Source organism: Saccostrea echinata, unplaced genomic scaffold (assembly GCF_033153115.1).
Source record: "Saccostrea echinata isolate AGI-Se365-2 ecotype Australia unplaced genomic scaffold, CSIRO_AGI_Sech_v1 ptg000034l, whole genome shotgun sequence".
NCBI classification, from domain to species: Eukaryota; Metazoa; Mollusca; class Bivalvia; order Ostreida; family Ostreidae; genus Saccostrea; species Saccostrea echinata.
This window is the reverse complement of record NW_026889783.1, coordinates 2,657,733-2,683,324: the sequence shown is the minus strand read 5'-3', so window position 1 is coordinate 2,683,324 and position 25,592 is coordinate 2,657,733. Positions and strand designations below refer to the sequence as shown.

General features: G+C 33.5%; 1 long non-coding RNA gene across 1 annotated transcript; it reads left to right on the top strand.

The window, feature by feature from the left end:
- The first annotated feature begins 6,408 nt into the window (after nt 1-6,408).
- On the top strand, nt 6,409-15,513 carry LOC133199376 (uncharacterized). The gene is made up of 4 exons (XR_009722792.1): nt 6,409-6,505; nt 8,974-9,045; nt 11,638-11,675; nt 15,340-15,513. It is a non-coding gene; the product is annotated as an uncharacterized LOC133199376 (long non-coding RNA).
- Nucleotides 15,514-25,592: the final 10,079 nt, after the last annotated feature.

The window sequence follows — 25,592 nt, the reverse complement described above, 5'->3', positions numbered from 1 at the left end:
ACCGCTGTAGACATCTACGTAAGAAAAAATTTTTACACCTGAAAAACTGAAAAAAGTATGGGTATGGTGATAATAGTAATTTGAATTGCAATAATTTTTATTATGTCAATTTTTTGAACCGTGCATTAAACTAACAACATCAACAATGTGCAAATAGAGATAAAGTTTTTTTTCGCCAGGAGTGGATACTTAAAATGACTGAAATTCGCGGAAGTATGTGCTCAGTGAGTGTCCTTGAGATTTTTTATTTTCCTGAATCCCCTCTCTCTCTCTTTGATTGCATCGCGAAAAACCTAATTTAAATGAATGAGATAAAGTCAGCATTCTGATTAAGGTAATATTTTACAACATCTGCTGGATTGTATTCCGTTTGAACCACACTTATCGAGTAAAAAAAAAAGAGCTTGTAAAAATTTATTTTACAGATTAATTCTTGAAATCATTAGTGATACTGCTTTTTATATTATGTACTTGTGTAATTTCTATACAAAAATTATTTTCTAAACAGCGAAAGTCTACCCACACGGAACCATGTCTATAAAACTTCTAATGTTTGGGGAGATGCCCGGTATGTATTTATTTACACTAGATGAAATCCCGCGCAAGCGCGTGAAATTGAATTTATACCACTACCGACAGAAAATATATTGTAGTTTCTACTGACAGCCTTCAGCTAGGCTTATATCAGGAAAAAAATCCCGCATGCAGTAGATGTACTTCCCCCCTTTTCTGTAAAAACTCGAAATATAACAATTTCATTAATTGACGTTTATTGTGAAACCTGTTATACTATGTTATTGATAATGTACTTCTGATGCTCTTATTTCATTTTCGTCAAGGATAAAGCAGCGAATATGTAGTCAGTACATTTTACTGATAAATTGATTTTTGCGGGGGGGGGGGGGGGGGGGGTAAAAACTAACCGGTACTTGGGTCTTGGTTTATGAATATGTATGTACTTTATTGATATGTAAATAATGTTACAGTACTTTACATTTTTACATATGAATAAGGTACATACATTTTTATAAACAAAGACCCAAGTACCTGTGTAAAAATTAGCTTTTAAGGCCGTATGAATAGGCCGAGTATTTTATACAAAAGAGTGTATTCAGAAGAAAAAACTGAAATGTATTGATTAAAGCACAATATTTTACAGCTTTAATTGTATTTGAACAATACCTTATTCATAATTTTCTCTTTTCATGTAAGCAAGTGTATTACGAAGTACAAATTGTACTTCGGGTTCGTTGCCACGATGCTCTCAGTGAGATTATACACAAATTTTACCGATAAATTTATTAGGAAAACCTACTACATATATGTAATAGTCTTTCGATATATAAATATATTCACAACGTATAGTGTTATCAATGATTTACCATTATTTCAATGACCATTCATACAAAGGCTTTTTTAATGTTCACGCAACGTTTTTCATTTTAACATCGGGCTCGATACTTTATGATGTTCTAGAAGCTTCCGTCAATATTGAGATCGGTGATGACGAAAATAATTTGCACCTTTCCCTTTTTAATCGGTTACCACAACTTATTTCTTTTATATCATTGAAATCAAGTTTTGATTGAATAATTCAGTGATGACTTTTTATGAAATAAATAAACGATTGCTTGTTGTCAGTTTCAATAAAAATTGCCAGTAACTTAGATCCGCCAACCGGAAACGCCACCGTACTCACGTTTTTGCTATTTCATGGCTGTATATAGAAAATGAAAGAAGACTTTTAATTTAATGTACGATACTTACTATGCGAGTGAAATCTAAATATAGTTTACGGACATCATCTTGTATCTAGTTTATTCTTAGAGGAGTAAGTAAGAACTCTGTTGCAGCCGTTTCGGAGTTTATTTGCAAAATTTATTAATTTATAAGTATAAGATTCTGTTCAAAGAGTTGTAAAACACACACACACACACACACACACACACACACACACACATTCTAGAATTCAAAATATGATACAGGACATTATATATTTTGTAGTACTTAGGAGAGTAATGATTGAGCATTACTATTTCGGAGATCCTAAAAGGTATTGAATTCTATGGAACCAGGAAGTTAAATGGCTTTGTGTAATTGGGTACTTAGACCTAATCCCCATGATATCTGTTGTTAATTGATCGTTTAATACCAACAAAACAAGTTTCCTTATTGAGCATTGGTGATTATTAGCAGTTTTGTAAATGGTCTCTCACTATAATGAAGAAGTGGGATAACGAACAATAATAAAACAATAAATCTTACAAACACTATAAATGGAGAACAGGGCAAAAAATGTACCCCTGAAAACAGCAGGAGGTGGGATCAGGTGCCCAGGAAGAGTAGCATCCCTTGTCGACTGGTCACATCCACCTTAAGCCCTCTGTATTGATAACGGAGTAATCCCTAGTCTAATTTAGGTCTTACAATTTGTATGAAACGACATGTCAGCCAAAATTTAACGAAGGAATAGGCTGCATTCGCAAACAAGGTCATTATAACGACCATGTATAAACAAATAAATAAGTACATACAGTAAGTTCAGATAATTTTAATTGCGCTCGAGCCAACTAATGTTACAAGTTTATGGATGATTGGATTGGGAATTATTTCCAAGAGCGATCAACATGAAAATTTGTGCGCATTTCCATATCGAATTTCCTATATTAGTTATATGACATGTACCCTAACCTCCCACAATTACAACCAAAGGGACGTGGGGGGAAAGATAGGGGTATTGATATTTGTTTGTTTGCTGTATATAGTCTGTAGATTTGGCAATTTCTACTGCTACGAAGTACAATCGGTATATGGCATAATTGTTGACCCCTTTTTTCATATCTTACTCTTTATGGAAAATGTTTAGAATTAAGATATGTACTCTTTTTATATGCTGGTTTTATACCTCTATTGTCTCTTATATTTTAATTTATTCTTTTTTAAAGGCAACAGCAAATTTTCCGAGATCCTTTTGAAAATTCTGCATATAGGTCTTCGCATGATGTACAGAGTATCTAAATAAAAACCTTTCCACAACGAACCAACCTCGGAGAGGTTCATTTGTATCAGGTATAGGTTATTAATCGGCTTTTTAACAGGTTGCTATCAGATAATAGGAACTTCTAAAATATTTTTGTGTTAAACTATAATGTAATGCCCCCCCCCCCCCTCAACCACCACCACCAAAAATTGTTATGACATGTCCAAATGTTATCAGAAAAGCCTTATGTATCCTAAGTGAAGATACAGACGTAAATGATTAAAAGTTGTATAAATAATCGTTTTTAATTATATTTCTTATCGGAAAACATTATTTATTTTAATTTATTACAACTTTAAGGGATTTTTTAATTAAGATTAGATTTTAATTTTTACTCCGCAAAATATTTCCCTTAAAACTTTGAAGATAAGTTGTTTTGAGGGATTATAGATTTAAAATAAATGATGAATTATCATCTTTATCGATAATTACAATAATTAATTATTATTTAAATTTCAAATTTTCACCGTTTAAAATTTGTACAAGAATCTTGTACAACGAGCGTTGACAGAGATGTTGTGAGCGTAGCGGAAGACTACTCTGGATATATAATGGTGCTATTGCAGGACATTACAGATCACTTCCTGTTTCATGTCATACTAATAAACATTGGTATCAAATGCTAGATTAGAGGAAATTCGATTTCTTTACTAATGTATTTTTTGGACTTTTATGGGGTACAAATGTCAACTTTTAACAAGACCGTTTCTAAGACTTCACAGAACCTTGAATCATATTGAGATGCATGATATAAAAAAAAATTTCAAGCCTCATTTTGAAACTTTTTAAATTAAATAATAATTTCAAGAGTTATCGTTCCTGGCTGAGATTGATATTGGAACATCGAATCGCTTGACTGGATATGCATCTTAAATGTTTCATAAATGAGTGAGGTTATGCTTTTATTAAAGAACAATTACTGTACATGTAGTATTATTCCAGTGGTTATTTCCATTGGCTGCAAGGTATTTTCTTTAAAAACAAGATATGTTTTTGAAATACTGATGCCCCCGTATGGAGGCTCATGACAAAGGTTAAAGTTTCTCAAATGCAAGTTAAACTCCAGGTCAAGGAGATCAAAAATGTTGGTACCCAAAAAAGGTCTTGTCACAAGAAATACACCTGTGAAATATGAAAGCCCCTGAAGCAACCATTCAGAAATTATGTTCAAAGTTAAAGTTTTTAAAAGAAGGTCGAACTTCCAGGTCAGGGTCACAAAGTAAAAAATATTGGTACTTCAAAAAAAACTTTTTCACAAGGAATAAATCAGTGAAATACGAAAGCCTTAGCGCCAAGCAATTAAAACTTATGGCCAAAGTTAAAGTTTTTCAAAAGGAGGTCAAACTCCAAGGTCAAGATCAAAATGTCAAAATTATTGATACCCAAAGAAATTTCTTGTCACAAGAAAAATACTTGCGAAATATAGAAGTCCTAGTATCAAGAATTCAAAACATGCCAAAGGTTAAAGTTTTTTTTTCAAAAGTAGGTCAAACTCCAAGGTCAAAGTCAGAATTGTTTGCACCCAAAGAAATTTCTTGTCACAAGGAAAACATCTGTTAAAAAAAGAAAACCGTAGCACCAACCATTGAAAAGTTATGGCCAAAGTTATACCTTTCAAAAGAAGATCATACTCAAAACTCAAGGTCAAAATTATTTGCATCTTAGGGAAGGTCTGGACACAAGAAATATGAAATCCCTAGCTTCAACTTTTCAAAAGTTATGGCCAAGGTTGAAGTTTTTCAAAAGAAGGTCAAACTCTAAAGTCGGGATCAAAAAGTCAAAATTGTTTGTGTTCCAATAGATCAAAAAAAATATGGGCAAAGTTAATGTTTTTTACGGACAAACAGACAGTTAGACGGACGGACAGAGCAAAAACTATAATGCCCCTGAATCTTCGATCAACGGGGGGGGGGGGGCTAAACAGAGTACTGTTCAGGTCGATCCCGAGTTAATTTGGGGCCGACGTTGGTTCCCTTTTCCTCTTTGTAAAATCAAACATAGTACTGAGTCTGTCCCACTTTGTTTTCCGTACTTTTTTTCTACACGCTTGCAGATATTGCGCTGATTTTTAGTACCGTTGTGACAATCTTGATGAGTTACAGATAAAGTTTGCATTCCGTTCCCCTTTGATGAGTTTTGACGGAATTAAGAGCATTTCAATTTTTAAGGGTTACCAGATTACACATGCCGGTAGGGGAGAAGCATTGCTTATGCAATACTCTCAGTATGCTTGTTTCGTTTACCATCACCAGACTGAATATGAATCACCCTTTCTATTTATTTCAAAAGTTGTAAACTGCCTAAATGGAAGCTCCGAAGCTGTCGTCTGATCCCAGTTTATCTTGACAGAACTTTTGGTTCCCTGATTCTTTAAAAAAGCCGTTTACAGTGTATTTTATTCGAGTAATTACAGACAAACATCGTTATTTCGAACTCGATGGGACCGAGAAAGAACTTCCGAGGATTCGAGATATCGAGGGTAAAATACTTAAGAAATATGTGGTTAGGATTTCCCAATCACTTCAACATATCCATGGTATTCGAGATATCCATGTTCGAGATACCGAAGTTCAACTGTACCATAAAAGATAGAGATTATGCTGTTGAAAATATTACCCAAACCACATAATATTTCAAATATTCCAAGAGCTTTAAACAAATCAACAACTTCCTGATTTACTGCACTTGAATAAAAGGGAAGAGATTCTTAAAAATTTCGTATGCACGCTGAAATTAACAAATTACAGATCTTACGGAGTATTAGACCATTTATAAAGGCGTTGTAGCGGTCCCACAGCGAACATTAGTAATTCATTTTTTGTACACATCTTCAGCTACTTATGTATTTAATTTATCAGGCTTAGGTTCCACACCTATAACTTGACCCCATTTCCATTGAGTTTATTACCTCTAAAAAATCTATTCACAATGTTTTGATGCACCAGCAACTTCATGATGAGAAATAATAGTCGATTTGTTTGTCAACAGTAACAACAATTTAAGGATCCGATAGTTATGGCACTTTCACAATTTTGTGACAGACAGAAAGCTAACTAAACATTTGGACCGACAGTAAAGGCTGACAAACAGACAATAATCCTAAAGCCAGTATTTTTTCGCCCATTGGAGGAGAAAAAATTACTTTCTATCTCAGTCTTGTGAGGTATATGTTGATGAATTGTTATTAAAAAAAAAGAACTTAGTCGAGCAAACAATCCACTTACTGATCTGTTTTATTGTAAGTGTTAGTTTAGAAATTCACAAAAACCCGGTCACGTGTTCAACAAAGTACTTTTTTAAATAAAAAAATCATTGTGAAGTATTCATAATGTTATCTGCATTTCACTTCCTTCCTACTCTGGGATGTGGAGGAATGTGCGCGCGCATAGCTTATTTGCATCTGTGAAGGGCGTGTGAGTATTGGAATAAGCAGCACTGAGCGAGCATTCCTTTTTTTAAACCAAGGTAAAGAATTTTTTTAATGCTTTGAGAATTCTAAACGAATTCAACTATATATACCTTTATTTCTTTACGATTTTAAACCTTAATTGCTGTGCATTTATAACAATCATTTTAAGGCCGATGCACACGCTGCAATAAATATTGCAGCAAGTGCACCGGTAAAAATCAGTTTAATGTAACAGATTTGATGACACATGAGACTGAACTGCTGTATTTCAAGCAGAGTTGCATACAATTTTTATCAGCAGTAATAAAACAAAGGCTGTGCAGTGTTATATTTCTACGTCTAAATTGGCTGAAAAAAGAAAAGTCTAACAATTAAAATGTATGCTATTATTAACGGCGAATACAAAAAGATGACCAAACGCTTATTAAGATTTTAGAATTGATGCAGTGTTATTCTACACGTCTAAAAAAAGACCTTGCTTCATGCAGTTCAACGGATGCTTTTATTAAGATTGTGGAGTTATAATAATTTTAAGACCTGTCTGGATGATACGATGTCTTTGTTCAAGTGTTTTTAGACAAATTTGGAGGGAAAATAGTAGAGATTTATGCAGTAAGTTGCAGCGTGTGTACAGAAAAAAGCAGCGTGTATACCGGCCTAAAAATTATAACTAGGAATTAATGTTTTCGTGATATGGTTATCAACTCACACCTTTTTTTTTCGAAAATAACATCAAATATTTATTATATCGTCAACAGAAAACAAGTTGTCGATAAGCTAGAATAAATTATATGTATATTATGTAATATATATGCAGTGTTTCTTTCTTTACTTTTCTTTTAAGGAAATATTTTCATCTTTTTCATCTTTTTTTCTTGCCTTAATCGGGCCCATTCGACACCGGTAACGGAAATGACCGAGTAGTTAGGATTGGGATGGTCTTTGTACCTTTCAATAATGGGCTGTTTTACATATTACAATGAAGGCAGTAATGAAGTCTGATTTGTCACCAAAGATAAATCACGTAGCCTCAATAAAACATTATCTGAATTTTATGCACCATTAGTTATATACAAAAGTATTTTATCTATAGTCGTTATATATTAAATACAGAGAGAAGATTTAGAAAACTTTTATCAATTTATTGGAATGCATTTTTAAGACTAGGGCCAATATACCCAGTTATGCCCGTAGTGAGAATATACATGTATGTTTTCAATTCTTTACATTGTACTGAATATATAAATGACAGGAAAGGTTTTTTTTTTTAATTTTATTTCGTGCTCTTTTGTATTTGTGTTCAGAGGGTAATCCCGTCACAAACAAGGAACTGTCGAATACATTATTAATTTGACCAGTTCCTTTAAGGAAATAAATATATTCCATTTTAATGAATAGCTAATGAGTAATGAATCTATATTTTCCTATCTTGTAATTATATAATGCATTAATAAACTTGGGGGAAAAAAGAGTTTCTTAGATTTGTGCAATAATGCTGTGAGTCTGACTACATGAAATGCATACATTCCTCTACAGTACAATACAAAATATTTGGCTTTATTTTTCTGAACTTGCTTGGATTTTGGTTGTGTGTTTTTTTTTGTTTTTTTTTTTAGAAATATCAAAAGTGGTCAAACCTAGTGTAGGCTTTATCAAGAACTTAGCATCCAAGGCTTAGTTGATCATATATAAAGAATGCACTACAGTATAATTAGTTCTCTTTACTTATGGAGCATGAAGCAGTAAAATTCCTTTCTTTATTCCTGGATCATGTAGCTCTTTTCTACAGGACCCTATAGCAGTAAAATTTGTTCTCTTTACTCGTGGACCCTATAGCAGTAAAATGTGTTCTCTTTACTCCTGGACCCTATAGCAGTAAAATGTGTTCTCTTTACTCCTGGACCCTATAGCAGTAAAATGTGTTCTCTTTTCTCCTGGACCCTATAGCAGTAAAATGTGTTCTCTTTTCTCCTGGACCCTATAGCAGTAAAATGTGTTCTCTTTATTCCTGGACCCTATAGCAGTAAAATTTGTTCTCTTTTCTCCTGGATCATATAGCAGTAAAATTTGTTCTCTTTACTCCTGGACCCTATAGCAGTAAAATGTCCGGGATCAACACTTTATAATATAATTTATGAAGTCAATTTCACATTTCTTTCTTTTTTAGTTAAAAGTGGTATTGAACTCGTCTAACCAGCATAAGTTGAATTATTGTGACCAGTATAAGAATTCAACGCTTTATTTTACATGTGCATTATTTTTAAGGAGTAAATGCATTAACACTTTTATCTTTAACTTAATGCATGAAATTCTCTCAAGAGCCCTCCACTTTTAATTGGCACACTAAAACACGCTGACAGATGATATGGGTGAATACTACATACATATAATTTCCTTTTGATAATTACGTTGTTTATTTATTGTTTTAGATGTTGATAATTATTCTTTCCTTTTAGTAATTACGTTATTGTTTTAAGCTGGGTAATTCAATTATTTTTATAATTACGTTTATTTATTGTTTTAGGTGTGGGTAATTTACACAACAACATGCTGAAACAAATCCTTTGCCTTTTACTCGTTTTCTTTTTGTCGATGGGTAAGTATTATAAACTTTTTAAAGAGGGTGTTGCAGAAACTCGTGATTTATATTCCCTAAATCGAGAAGGACATTTACTATCATTCCAATAACAGCGTGTCACTTTGCTTGATCAAACGTGCTAAAGTTTCACAAATTGATTACCATATTACTCATCGATTGGATGTTTGATTTGAATGAAATCAATGCCACTTTGCATAAGAAACACAGAATCCAACAATACCCAGATAACACTGGCCAATCATATTGATTGATTGTTTACCATTGCGGCAGTCAGCAGCAACACGTGGTCGGTGAAAGCCCGTTTTCTGTCCTCAAAGTAGTATGTCATATTTTTTGTGATTTGACCGAATGGAGTTAATACTCGTACATGAGAAAATTTAAAGCATGATATAAGTAAGGCTATACTCTGCTACCATATACTATATAGCGATCAATGTCATCATTATAAGGATTAAAACTTGCTTTGCCTGTCCACATGTGATTATTGTTTACTGCATTCTCGTGAACAATCGTTCAATACAATTGGTCAGTATTGCTGGGTTCTGTATTTCATATGCAAAGTAGTATTGTTTTCATTGAAATCAAACCAATCGATGAGTAATATGGTAATCAACATGTTAAACTTTATCAAGCTTGATCAAGCAAAGTGACACGCTGTTACTGGAATGATAGTAAATACCCACAACGCATGAAGAGTTATCTCTCAATATAGATAATGCTACGTAGATGACTTTATTTATACGACGGGTATGTCCAGCTTGTTATAACAAAACATTTCATATTTTACGTTCATTTCATGCATAGTTTTTTCCTAACATAGACTGGCGACCTGTAAGTAAACTTTTTTTCACATCTATGGTCACTAGCTGTCGCCATATTGCACGAGAAAAGTTAGAACGATACACAGCACAATTAATGGCAAGTGCATCTCGCAGTGGGCTCGCACATCATTTTGAAAGATGTACTGTAGACAGCGTGCGTTAATATTTTTCAATATATAAAAATGTGTATGAAAAAATTGAATTATTTAAAAATGATAGTACTTTATTTTTTAAGACATCGCCACTAAATAATAACATTAAATATGTGTTTTATTAGTTTTAGATCACAATATCAAGGAAAACAATTTATTTCTGCATGCATTTAAAATACCCATTAACTTTCTAACATTCCCTCCTTCTCTCTCAAGAGAGATGTTACATTATACTTCCATCATATAAGAAAAAAAATATGTATATACCAGCCATTCCAGGATTCGAACCCATTCTCAGGTAAAAGAATTTTTGAATAGAGTCCACAAGCTTTACCACTAGACCATCTCCGACAATGAAGTTTCATTTTCTATTTTATGTGCACATTTTGCATTTCGGATGGATAATAATTTTTATTCGATTTTTGTGATTTTCAAAAATATGCCTCTTTGGAACAAAAATCGGAAATGGCAGTTTTGCAGAAAAACCCTTTCTCTTTATGCGTATATCAAATTCATTCTGTTTCAAGGGGGCAATTTTTCAGAACAATGGGGATTTCCTATTTGAAAAACAGAAAACTTGACTTATTTTGCTATATGACTAAGAACTACGCACGCTAACTCTCGATTCCCGCCTACATTTTACACCCATTTAATTCAATACTTATGGCAATTTGGCCGCAAATTCTTTGTTGAATGCAAAGGAGAGTTCAATGGTAATTGACTGATAATTTTAATGCCAGTGTTAAATAGTTAATTACCCCTAATTGCAGCTCTTTAAATAAGGGGGGTGGACGATATTTTCCATTGAATCGGGCTTTCAAGCATCAACACATTTCAAAATATTCTTGGATATGAATAAATGTTCCTTAAATCTTTTCTTATGTTTTACGCATATAAAATTAAACATATATTATTAATAAAATACAATGTTTTAGTTGTAAAACCCTTTGAAATTGGTGAAAAAATTAGCGTTTTTGTAGTTTTTTGGTCTGTAAATATATGCCCCCCCCCCCCCCCCCCCCGTGAAACACAAAAAGCTTTGGTCTGAATTTGTGAAATGACAGTCCATATTACCTGTAAAAAGGAATTTTTGTTTCACGGGGGGGGGGGATGTTTTAAAAATATTTTTCGTTTTCCGTTGATTTCTATAGTGAAAAACACAAGTTTTACCCAAATTATAGAGTTACCTTTCTTTATTTTCCCAAAGAAGTAATGTTTAAGGAAAATTCATATAAATATCTGTATAAATATGAAAAATCGTTCAGATATGTTAACTTTTGAAAATTGACTTGGAGGTAGGCGGGAGAATAATGTTATCGTTCGCAGTTCTTTACATTTCATTTAATGACAAATTGGAAGTCGATATGCAGTTTCTAATTATTGTTCTACATTGTGCTGTATATACCGTTGTAACTGAAAAATTTTAAGACCGTTTTCTGTGACTCAATTTTTTTTCTTTTAAACTGCTACAACTTTAGGGAAAATAACAAAAGAACTGCAACACCCTCTTTGTATACATCACCAAAACAGTACAGAAAAATTAAAGTGTGCATATCTAACCCAAAATTTGTCGTGATTTTCTTTTTATTTCTTTTTTATTTCATTTTTTTTTACAGTAATGGCACAAAATGATACCAGTACAACTCCAAAGAGTGTGAGTATAACCAAACAAACTTTAACTTTGAATATATATGTCGCAGGATCACGGTCTTGCTTTGTCAATTAAAAGAAAAATTGTTTAATCTCAGTAGAATTTAATTATGGATAAAGACAAAACCTTGAAAATAGAAAAACACTCTCAGATCACATATACTCGTATAAGACAATGGACACGAACAAATCATGAAACATAAAGACATATTTATAAACATTAACGAAAAGTAAGGGAAATTAAGATATTAATACGACTGCCAGTGAGTAGATCGTTATATATATTTTACAAGTCAATGAATTACAAGATAATGTGCATCTTACAAGGCGTCAAGTATTTCAGTTAGGAATAAAGTATAAACATTAATTTAATCAACATGAAGTTGAACAAATATGCGATCTGCTACCGTAAAGGCACAGAAGCTTAGGGTGGTGAATTTGGCGGGTTTCTTACTTTATATAGTGCACGAGTTAGCAAAAACATGCATATAAATTAGTATAGTGAAATCATGTCACTGGTCACTCATACCTATAGGAGTGCTTAAAATAGAAATTCGCCTGTACAAAACAAAATACTTGCACATAGCTCTCACATGCCTGCAAAACCGGTTGTATTCGATTGGCTATGCGCGCCACTCGGAATACAGCACTTAAACAGTAAAAGCTGAACACGATTTGTAAAAGGCAAAGATCTATGTTTGTCCGCCATATTACTCTACTTTTTTCGTTAGCTGTACGGCCCCTATATAAGCCGTTCACTTGGTCTCGGTTCAGTGTAATCAGTTTTCACCGGTGTGGACGGACATATTCTACATAGCTATTGTAAAACTCGGTAGCGACAAAAGTAACTGTGTGCTTCTTACACGGCAGAAGAGAAAGATACCAAAGAAACTTACATCAGGTCAGTGCAGTACAGACAAACACAAATACACGTAAACTGCAATAACATGTAAACAACCGTCACCTCACCTCACCTATCCCCTTCATGCCCGCTGGCACTTACGGCCCCGATACACTTCCTCCACCTGTCTCTGTCTTTGGCTGCTGCCCTCGCTGACGCCCAGCTATTCCATCCCAGCTGTAATCTTTCTTGTTCCGTGATTCTTCTCCAAGTTGTTTTCGGCCGGCCTAATTTCCTTTTTTCCTTCTGGATACCATGTCAGTGCGGTGGTACAAATTCTGCTGTTCTCCATCCTCAGAATTCCACTTCCTGAGAGTTATTACATGTATCTCTTGTAAGAGTTGTCTGTTATAGACAACGGTAATGTACGATAACCAACACGAACACGCGTCGTCCATTCCACGTTGGTATCCGTGACAAGAAAGCAGTCAGGTGTAACGATTGCGAAAGGTATACCCTGGTGCTGATATCGGAGATACGAAAACTAATATGGCCTATGCCTATTTACGAGTCGTGTTCAGTTTTAATATTGTGCAAAGCATATCTTTAATAATAATAATAAATAAATTACAACTGTGGCATAAATAATAATATAGGGTTATTGAACTTAGTTGGCTTTTAAAAAGCAAATGCACGAGTATGAGTGCAGTCGTACAACTAAGGAGCGCCAGATATTCACCAATATTTCAATAACTTATTTATTATGTAGCTAGAAATTTTCTCATTGATTTATATTCATTATTCAAATTAAATAACTCAAAATTAATGAGAATTTTTCAGTATCGGTATTTAAATTTAAACTTTGCAATATCGACGTCAGTTCAATATCAAATCATTCCGAAAACCCCATACCAAAGTTATGATTTACTTTTTGAGATTTTTATTGAGGTTTATAGGAATTAAATTATTAATTAATAATTCCAAATTTGAGTGAAAATAGAAACATCATACCAAGCTCCCACTATCCATCATAAATATTGCTGTTGAGCGGTTGACCAGACGACATGCTTTGTTTACTACGGAGGTTCGACATCGAACGCTCACATCCGGAATGTTTCGGGGCATACTTGAATACGTTATATAAATTGAGCACTCAATGAAACGTAAAATATTGATCGCTAAAATTCTCAACACTTTTAGTATATTTTAAAAGAATAGATATTTTTTAAAAGAATAGACTATTTATTAACTACCTCACAACCTTGTGGATTTGTACAGCCAACTCCTGCCAATATTCACCAATATATGAGTTCAATTATCCTGACGTGTAATATTGTCTGATTTTATATTTGCTTTATCCAGGAAGTTGGAATAATTTACAGTTCGCGAGGCTTGTCGAGCGAAAATATTTCATTAGGTTGGATATAGCAAATATAGATCTATCAAAATTCTGAGACACTTTGGAAACTCGCCTTTGGCGAGGGGATAGAAAATACATAACTAACTGGAAAACATTCATATCCAATCACAACTCATGGAGATTTTTAACTACCAGGTAATTCGAATACTTTTTGAAACACCTTTTTACTTTCCCATCGGCTGTTTTTCATTGCATCGAAACGTCAACAATATTGCGCCACTAGAAAAAGAGCTTATTGAAATAAGAAGAAAAAATGCATTTCCAAGTAGAATCTGTTCAGTATTTAAACGATTTAATCACTAGAAATTAAATTATTTTGAATTCAAGTATATATATACAAATGCACACATGTTTATTTGATTATGCATCAGAATACAAAAAGGGATTTAACGAGAGACATCCATTTCGATGCAGGGATAAACATGTGATGAAGCTTTTAAAAATGGTGCAAGATATATAGTCATTTGCGTATATTTCAGTCATGTTATTTAACTGTTCGTGCAATATAAGTCCAGTAAATCATTAATGTACCAGTGCATTCAAATTATCTGTGTAATTGCATTTTATTTAAAAAACTATAAATAGCTTGTAGAGACTTTATTGGTTAATACTAGTAAACCGGGTATAAATTTCCGTACGTGTACCTGTCTTGAGCCAGGGGTAAATACCGTGACGTCACCATATCACAAAATGCAAATAATATGACGTCACGATGCATTGTAGCACGTAGTAAAACTTATCGATAGTTTGAAGCACCATTGATTGGACTTGGGTTTACAGAGAATTTATTTGGTTACATAGAAATAAATTCGTTATCCAGGTCCAATCAAGGGTGTACGGGGATTTACCCCGGGTTGTATTCTATACAGCCTTCGGCCTCAGGGTGTATGGATTAAAACTCGGGGTAAGAACTATATCTAGATCTAATATTGAAGAGATAATATCCTTTCCACCGCCCACAGGGTAAAAATAGGCAAAAATAGAAATTCTGATCCCCTGCGCTGGGCGCCAGGGGAGGATTTTTATAACATATTTGGAATGGCCCATTAGAGAAAGTTGTATTTTCTCAATATTGAATTTTACTAAAAGGAAGAAGGAAAGGAGAGAGAAAAAAAATCTTTCGCGCATACTTTTTCTTCGCCTTTAGACACCGTAGGATCGATCCCGATCTTCTGTCTGTATCAAATTAAACATACATCTTCCTGATGCAAATAATTTTTTGATACAGTGATTTATATTTTTTCATGATTTTTTTTTTCTCCAAACCACCCCACCCCCTTTCTGATGAACATTCTTAACAACCTCCGGCCGTCAAAGGGATTTCAGAAAATCTATAAATATTATGAAAGAAAAAAATAATTTACTATTCTGATAGCTTGTTTCATTGTTAATCCATTAATGTTTCAGGGCGCCGATTTGTTAACAGGTACCTTGGCAGTTCTGATGACGTCAGTGTTTCTGCTTCTCCGCTCTCTCCAGTGAGGACTCTTCCTAAATCAGTGCTGCCATGCACACCATATTTATATAAGTCTAACTCTATAAATAATGTATCTCATGAAATAAACACTGTATAAAGTCAAATATACTTCTTGTTTGTGTTTTTAATGAAGCTTACTGACCCATTTGGTAACCATAATCAACAATTTATGGAAAGATAATCGATACACAAATCTCAAGAACCAATTTAATCGAAAAGACATCTAGATCTATCGACACGACGTTTAGTATTCGACAGACCAAAGATACTTTAGGCCATCATTAAAAATATCTTTGTTTCCCCTAACCCGACCCTAAAATCTGAAGTAGGGTAGGTAGGTAGGTAAATTATTTTTTTTTTCTGACAGCAGTTATGAAAATGCATTCTGAAAAATTGAATAATATCTTTTTAAATAAGAAAAAACGAAAGAAACCGATTTTTAAACTGAATATCATACAAATGAAATTCAAAAGCAACAAGTATGGTAAATTAATTCAAAAATATTATTCATTTGAACTTGTGAAATATCTCAGGCCAGTGTAAATTTATTGAAATCGAATATTTACAAAAGGACAAGATTCGCAAATACTCAACCATCGGACATCCGAGTATATTTTTCAAACCTACCAGTCTATCATCTTCAAGTGCTTACACAGGCAAAATGTCAAGGGCTTCGCGTGGCGCAGTGATTATAGAGTGTTTCGTTTTAGAGTCGGGACGTAATTTAGGAGCTTATTTTAAGTCACAGGTCCCGATGTGGGATGTGGAGACTGGTCAGTCGAATGAGACCGTAGTATAGATTTTGGCATCAAAAAGATCCCTTACTGATGCTTAATTATCAATGGCCATAGGTGTCGAGTAAAAGTCTAAAATTGGAGCCCTCCACCAGGTAGATATTCAAATGTTGTCAGACAAACAATTTTAAAGGGATTTTAAAGCAAAGAAACAACCTATTTTCAAGGGCCTAACTAAAGAAAAATACATGTACGTTGGACCTCTCAGGAGGCTGTACCATAAGCCAACTTTAAAGATTTCTACACTATTTGGAAAGAGTGTACATGTATAAACAATATTTCATTCAACCAAACCATATCTAAAAATGATTAAAATGCCATATATCTATTGTTAAAAGTCGCGAAGTTTAACCCATAAATAAAAGGAATGAAGAAACGACATCTGAATTATATTTATCAAGATGAAATAATTATACAAAGACATATTTACAACTGCTATGGTCCCATATAGTAAAAATAGAATCATATATTAACTTTTTATTAGATCCAAATGAATGAAATCCAGTGAAGTTTATTGATATGTATACACAAGGGCCCCTCATCTGCTCTTGAGGCAGGCTTTGCCATGCTTACTACGTGCATGTACGTTAATTTTAGTAGACACATTTGTAAATACCATCAAAACACTCTTTAGTCATGATATATTCAATTCACGAAATGTTTCAAGAGTGTAGGATTCTAATAAGTTAAAGATATATAATAAGATCGATACGCCGCCATTGTTTTATAACACGAACTAACCCTTTGTGAGCACATGTTGTGGGCGCCAAATCAGAGTAGAACAAAAGTCGCCATTCTGATAAAAACAGATTTTGATAAAATCGTATTTTATAAAGTTGATAAACAATAAAAAAAAATATTTGAATAATCTTATTAAAAAAAAACTTTCCAGTCGGCGCGATTTAAGTGGGTCGGTCGCGTTAGGGGAAACAAAGGTATTTTTTATTTTGGCCTTATGTTTATATTTGACACGCTTAACTATATAGACATAGCGACATCCAGCCAATGTAAAAGACAGAAGTACATTGAGGAGAAATGCTACACCAAAATTTTATATTTAACGGATCTCTACGGCATCTCATTTGAGATATGGTTTCAACAAAGAAAGATTGATATTAGCTCTAAATTATTTTATTTGATTTTTTTTCAAAGAAAATGTAAAAATTGCTCTATTTGCAAATAAGATGCTTCGGAATTTAAAATTTGCTAATAATAAATGCATAATAATATGATATCTGATAAAACATGACTAGATAACGCCAGACCAAGTAAGAGCCCCAAAATCAACAACTGGATAGTTCGTAGAATCCTGGATTTCATATGAGAACTAATATGATCAAGGAACGGCAAAAGTAATTCATTCTGAAATAGTGTTAAAGAATTTCAGCTGCATCATTTCCCATGCACAAGGCGTTGTCTGTTAGCAGCCCATGGTTTAACTCAGGAACCTGATTTTCCTGAGCATTGTAAAAACTCTTCCGTACAAAACATGAAACCTGTCATCAGTATTTTCTTCAATATTTACTTCAGTGTTTACAAATATGTATTTCTTCAGTATTTACAAATATGGATGGCAAGTTTTGCCTTAACAACGTTGCAATTCTCTGCTTGGAGAAGAATATATTTAGAGACCGAATGTAATCAAGGACGAACTGAAAAAGAACAAACGAAATGATGAATTCAAATCACAGCAAGTTGATTGCTTTAAGGAGGTTGGATCCTGTTATCAAAAGTATTGAGAATTTTTTATCAAGTATATTTTTGGAATCTATATGGGGGCCAATGCACTTCTTTTGGCACAATAGAGCATTTAATATGACCTTTTTGCACTGTACGTTTAACACATAAATCAATTTTTCAAAGTTTTCCCTCTAATATTTTTTATCTAAATAAATTATGGGAACAAACGCAATCTATTTTTCATCTTGAATAATCTCTATAAATTTTGACAATAAAATTTTCAAAGTACTTCGCATAGTCAATTATTTGAACTTTTTGCACTAAAAAATGTCATTTTTCTGGCATTAAAAATTTAACAGGCAATAAAATCATTTAAAAGTAATGACATTTTTCTGAATTTAAGCAGAATGGTTAAAATTATCTTGTATATTCAGAAACTAAGATTAAAAGTGGGTGTCTGTGATGTTAATTTTTAGATATAACTAAAATGGCGATAATTTTTAGCCTAAAGTTGGCTATTTTTCCCCAGGATTTTCACAGTATATTTGCTATATTTGTCCAATACGATAATAGAATCCATGACGGTTAATTTAATAAATTATTTAGGACCAGCATGAAATATATGGAGATAACGAACAGTATTCAAGCTCAAAAGTCCATTAAAAATTACAAAATAGGAGCAGAGCAAACACGGACCTCCAAAACATCAGAGGTGGGATCAGGTGCCATGGAGGAGTGAGCATCCCCTGCCGACCGGTCACACCCGCCGTATGCTCCTTGTCATGATCGGGAAATAACGAAAAAATCCGTCGACAATTCAGTGTGTAAATAATGGCCTAACAATTATTATGAAAAACGTCAGTCAGCATTTGACTCAATGATAAATTGTATTTGCTTACAAGGTCATTGTATCGACCATAGAACTTACGAAATGATGACTTTAAACGACACTGCTGATATTCTTGTTTCATCAACTTGTTTGTCAATAATTTGCCTCGTTTTAGAAATTGTACATACGTAGAGCATGCTCTTGCGTATCCAATCAACTGAGAGATATAAACCCCGTATACAGGTGATGAAGGTATATTGCTGCATAAGTAAGGGAAGTTGACGATTGAAAAGTCATCACGTTTATCGTAAATCTTGGTTGTTAGATTACCATTAACGTCTTTTTCAAGTAAAATATCCAAAAATGAAACAAATGTGTCAGACTCTGTGGTATCTTTTATCTCAAGCTCACCGTGATATATCGTATCGACATACGAATGGAAATAACCATTGTTAATTGACAATACGTCGTCGATATATCTAAATGTCGAGTTGAAGACCACAGCAAATGTTTTCCTCTTTTCACATAAAAGATTTTAGACAAATTCTGCTTCATATGAATACAAAATATGGTCTGCGAATAACGGGGCGCAATTGGTACCCATGGGAATTCCTATAGATTTTTGGAAGACGTGGTCTCCAAAAACCACATAGATATTGTCAATTAGATGCAAATGACCAATGACAAGGTAAGTAAATTTACGAGTTTCATTTTTATTTAAAAAGCAGCTGTCAGTGATATCAAAAAGCCTGAACTTCAATTTATCGTGGGGAATGGTTGTGTATAAAGTTGAAAAGTCGTAAGTTTTTAAGCTGTTGATTTTGGTAATATCTTGTGATTTCAAATTTTCCAAACGTTCCTTGGAATTTTTAAGTATCTACATCTGATTTACACCACTTCTCGAATATATTGTTGCACAGTACTCTTGAAGTTTCTCCTTCACTACTTTTAATATCTTAGTGAGAAGTAAAGAAAGAGGCTTGGTTGAACATTTACGGGAACCCGTTATGTATCTTTGTTTGTAAGGATTTTTATGAATTTTCGGAATCCAATATAGATATGGTAATTCAAATTCATTTTGGTTGTTTGGAATATTAAAAATATTCAAAACTGATATATGATTTTGAAGAATTTCCTCCTTAGAAAGATAACTATGGGTATAAGTTGAATTACCACTTGTAGAATAAAACTTTCACTGCACAAAATAACTCTGTTTGCAGGCTGCATGTAAAAATAGGAATCCAAACTAAACAATACTGTAAATATTTAGAAAGAGAAAAATTGGACATTTTCTTCTAAAAATCCTTCCGCCACAAAATTTAGTTCCTCACTTAATGCTTTCAGTATGGAATTTAATCACGGGTTTTAATTGAATATAGTTTAATTAACATTGTAGAATCCAAATTTGTTGTAAGAACTAAAACATTATGCAGAATTAATTTTTCAAATAGAGGTCAAGACAAAAATCTGCTAAAAAGCTCAGGAACAAACCTCGTTAAAGCATCAGATAGAGCCCGAGAACTTGACTCTGACCTTACAGTCTCCAAAGCATTTGGTATTGTCAGAGAAGCCACAACATGGTATAAACGCCTAGTCAACCAAAGTAAATGTAGAATCGTATTCGACAGAGACAGTTGCTCAACAAGTAAAATTGATGCAAAGCATCAAATCGGCCGCTAACAAAATTTAGCATTTCAAAAAGTACTTTCACAATTGAGCATCCAAGGAAAGCACAAGATATTCAAAACTGAGAGAGTAGGGCCTAATCATTTTTATTTCAGACTGTCCTCAAAGCAAAAAAAAAAATAAAATAAAATAAAATAAAATAAAATATTAATAAACAAATGGAAATTTTAGTGCATTTGCTCATCAAATTGATTCATCGGTATTATAAAGTAAGAATTTATTGTCATCAAAATGATGATGTAGGCCTTTTTACATTCAGATCTCAATGTGACTCTTGGATCTTTGTCACGTGATAATGCCCATGATTTCTGCAGAGTGGGCTATGCTGCACGGCGCGGTGAAAAATGTCGGGAAAAAAATTTAATTACCCTTTTGTCATTCTCAACTGTAGCATATTCAAAACAGTTTTTACCAGGTGAAAAACTTTTCAATTTTTATTCATCATGCACTTTTACCACTATTAGTTATTATTCGGAAAATCATAACGATATGCGTTCGTATCTTATACACTCCCAGTTTGGGGAGTATCTATTGTAAACTCTTTTTAAATTATCAAAATTAAAAATTATCAGATAAGAAATGAAAATGAAAAACAATAGCAACAATTAAGACTTAGTTTAAAGCAAGTTTTTAAAATATTTCACTATGATTTTATACATGTAATCATTAAAAAGTTATTTTACTGAACTAATAAAGAAATATCATCTCATTTCCCCATGTGCACTTTCTAACACGACCACAAATAGATCGGCCGCTGCTGCGCCCGATAATCAACCAGAGTAAATACAGAATGCTTTTCGCTTGCTCACACCACAGAAACCAGATATGTATTAGTTTGGTCATCATATTCACAGTATTTCTTGCTTCAGGTACTGCATTGCAGTTCTAAGTTTTAGCCTGTAGGAACTGCAATGTACAGAATACAAATGCATCAAGATACTCATTCATAACCTGGTATTTCTTTAACCATTGAAGAGCATCCATCATTTATATACATATATATAGCCCTGGTCCCGCAAACTTCCAAGATCAAATTCACAGTCAGTAATGTAAATAACATTGCTAATTGTTTCTGCATTCTTGTGCTCAAGCTCCACGAACTCGAGCATTCACGGAGCCATCTTCTGTGTACAAATAAAGAAAACAAATTGACAACTGAAAAAATTTCCGAAACATTGTTTAGTCAGCCATTATGCAAAACAGAGATTTTTCGAACTTTCTGTAACTTCAATTTCATACCGTTATAAATTTACATTTCCAACTGTTTTCTCTGTAATAACTTTTTGAAAGTTAAGTGTGTTGATTTGTTCAAGAGTCTAATATGCATGTCAAATTCTTGCGGCTTTTGTCTGACGTCAGTGGAAATGGACTATGGAAATTGACATGGTATGCCTCGTGTGATTTCATGTCTATTAGCATTTTTTAAATTCATATATATGTTATTTACATTTTTTATTTCATATATAAATGTTAATATAAAGAATCACTGTCCAGTTTGTTGGGTATGCCAAGGACATTAACGGCAGCTAGAAACGTGGGATAATTTATGCATAACAGCCGTCGCCCATTATGCAAATTAATGTCGTTAATGCCCTGGCATATCCAACAAACTAGCATGGCCGTAGGAACCTGGGGGGGGGGGGGGGGGATAATTTTGCCGATATAGAATATTATAGAAATAGCTACCATATGCTTGTGTCCTTCAATAATAACGTCTGATGACTTTTTTTGCGTGTCAAGGTATTTTTGGGAGTTGATAGTGCCCCCAACTGAAAATGTATGGTTGTGCCCCCCCTTCAACTGAAATTGCTTCCTACGGGCCCGACTAGAGAGTGATTTCATTAAATAAATTCAGTATAAATTTTAGGAGATAACAAATTATACTTAGAATTCAACCTGCGAGAGTTCAAAATTATGCTTTCCAGGCATTAGAAACTGAAAATCGCCGTCCTCCTCCCCACGTACCTTCTACCCAGAAAGCCATACCTCCTAATAACATCATGGATTACAGGCCCGTAGGAAGCAATTTCACTTTATATGGGGGAGGGGGCGACCAGACATTTTCAATCGGGTGATCACTATCAACTAACTTTACGAAACTAACGAAATTTAACCTTGCAATTAGTCTTCATTATAGTTACACCTCCTCCTAACACAAACCCATTTTAGTATCGATAATCATTATGCAAAATTTCTCATCAGAGAATTTCCTTCTAGTCAAACTTGCTTGCTCATTACTGAGCTGTGAATTAAGCCCATCTTCTTATATATCTTGTATTTAATTAAACCCCCGTCTTTCATCATGTCACACAAGCCCTCTTTCATCATGCCCCCCCCCCTCCTTTTCGTCGTGCGTTATTACATTTCTTGCCTCAATGCATCATTTTTTTAGCAATCAATAGACTTTCAAATAATTTTAGGAAACATTGGCAAAAAAAATGCGTGGTTTCTGAGTCAGATTGACTGTGCAAATGACGAAGACAATGAAAATAATACAGTGTCATAAATTATTTTCAGTATCTTTAAATTTCACAAACTGTGAAACTTTAATATTATTTTTTTTTAAATTATGAGTGTCATTTTAATCGCACATTTAAATACTTCTTTTCTTCTTACTCATGATATCTTATAATGTAAAACGTTCAAACTAAACTGCTTACAATTAGCTACACAGATCGCCATAAAAACTAGAAGTCTCTGACGAAACTGTAGCTCTACTGGTTGTACTTATAAAGGAAGATAAAAGTAGCACTTGGACTTGAAACTTTTCAACAGCAATAAATAGAATAATGATCCTTGGTTTAGTCTCTTTTTGTGGGAAGATTTATTTCAATCAGACTAAAACTGTAGGAGGAGTAGCCTTTTAAAACAATTTTACAGAAATTTGGATTTAAGTAACCATGGCGACATCATTAAACAAAATCGAAAAACAATAACGACAATTCTGTATCTCAGTGTAGTCTACTTGTGTGCCAAGTTATACTGAAATCAGACAAAAAGTGTAGGAGGAGTAGCATTTTGAAAGTATTTCACAGAAATTTCTATTTTTAGTAACCATGGCAACACTGTTCATTGAAATCCAAAACTGGTACATGTATAAAGAATTAAGTGTAGTCTACTTGTGTGCCAAGTTATACTGAAATCAGACGAAAGCTGTAGGAGGAGTAGCATTTTGAAAAATTGTTTACAGACAGACGGACGACAGACACCTGACTATCGCATAAGCTCTTCTGGTCTCTGACCAGTAGAGCTAAAAATTAAACGTAGGGTCATAAGAGAGCAACACATGCAATATTTGAGCGAATGATTTTGTTTCACTTTCCGAGGTTAAAAGAACTTCTGATACTAAATTGACATCTCCATAGTAGGTTATTGTCTTAAGAATTTTTGGTATCAAAAACTGATGGCAGATTGTGGAAATGGATGCATGATTAAGGAAATCATTTCTCCGATGATTTTGATTGCTTGAAAAGTAAAATCCATGTAATGCTGCTTTTGCAAGAGTTCAAAATGTGTTTTATAAATTATTCTATTTCAACGTATTTTAATACGTTTTTAATATCATGAAAGTTTTTCCTTTATATGTATGCACATGTAAGCTAATTTTTGGAAATTTTAGGGGGTGGGGGCGTGCGCCTCTCACGCCGCCTCTAAGTCCGCCAGTGATTATACGGTCTTCAGAGATAACGCAATTGTAACGAAATTGTTTATTACTATTCTCTTCTATGATAATTTATCTACAAATCCATGCTTTCTTTCATTGCCTTCTACATCATATATGCGTAAACAACCTCCAAACTTTGCTCACTGATTTGAAAACTGGTCAAATTTCAGACCATCAAGTTCTAAGTACGTGTACTAGTCTCGGACAGAAAGCAAAATTATAAATAAGTGGGTTAAAAATTCAATCTCGATGTTTAAGTTTTGCAATTAATAAATGTAATGTTTTTACTTTTTATTTTCCATAAATTATCTACTAAAATTATTTCCCGATGTAATTTTAGAACAGCCTTTTAGTCAATAAAAATCCAAATACAGCGAACCATGTGACATCTGGTCTTACGCAGAAATCACCAGTGATATTTAAAAAAAACTGAAATTTGCCTGCAAACTTATTGTATTCACAAAATTTTCAAGTGCTTCGGCGTGCACACTTGTGTCTTTCTCTATATGACGACACTGTCTGTAAACAACTCTTTCAGGGACTGTGGTGCCCTAGCTGTCTGGTAGTCACAACGAATGGTAGAACTCGATTGTTAACCATTTTAACTTCTTTGACATCAGGCTTGGAGCAGAAGTTTGTGGTTTCTGTGAGAAAGATCTTTTTCTCATTGGACTCCTAGGGCGGAAACCTGAAACACTTCTAAATGAACCTCAAGAGAGAGACTTCAAAAAACTGAATTTAAAATTATTATAGTTTGTGCTTGCGCGCAGTACCAAAGGTTATGTGCGACGTACTCGCACATGTAAATTTGTTGCATGGACAATTGTGAGCGATATTGTACATTATATTTGACACTTTATTTTCCCTTTTGTTTGTATTAATGATATATAATATGTATATCATTTTTAAAATGAGCTTCTTTGTTCTACCTCGAGCTCAAATCTCTTTATAGAGGAAATAAAAGATAGATGAATGAATGAAAAGCACTTCGTTGTGTGAACGAATTTTCCAGCAAACAATGATTGAACGCTATTTACGGGGAAAAAAAAGAAAATAAAGACAAACGTCGTGTATAGTTTTTGAAGGAAAAAAAATGCAGAAGAGTATATTGTTCAACAGCTTTCCATTGTGTTTTCTCTGAAAGCGTTAATGACTGCAACTCTTCAGTGGAAAGGAGGGGGTACTTTTCTTTTTAAAATTTTGGAGTTCGATGCCTTGTGTTATTATTATAATAACATGAATAATGAGGTAAAAAATAATTATTACAGTTCCTGTGAGTTATATTTAATTATTTGAATATATATCATATATCAGATATTCATTTCAAAGAAGTACGATACATGCCCTTAGGAAGGGATTGGATTACTATGGAAAGCCGTAGGGTATCCCCTCATTATTATTATTTTTTCCAATATAACTTGACATTTTAAACCTTTCTCTTTATTGATAAAAATATCCCCATACTATAAAGAGAAAGCTTAATTAAGGTTTAAAACGTCAAGTACCTGTGCAATATAATGCCCTGTTCAC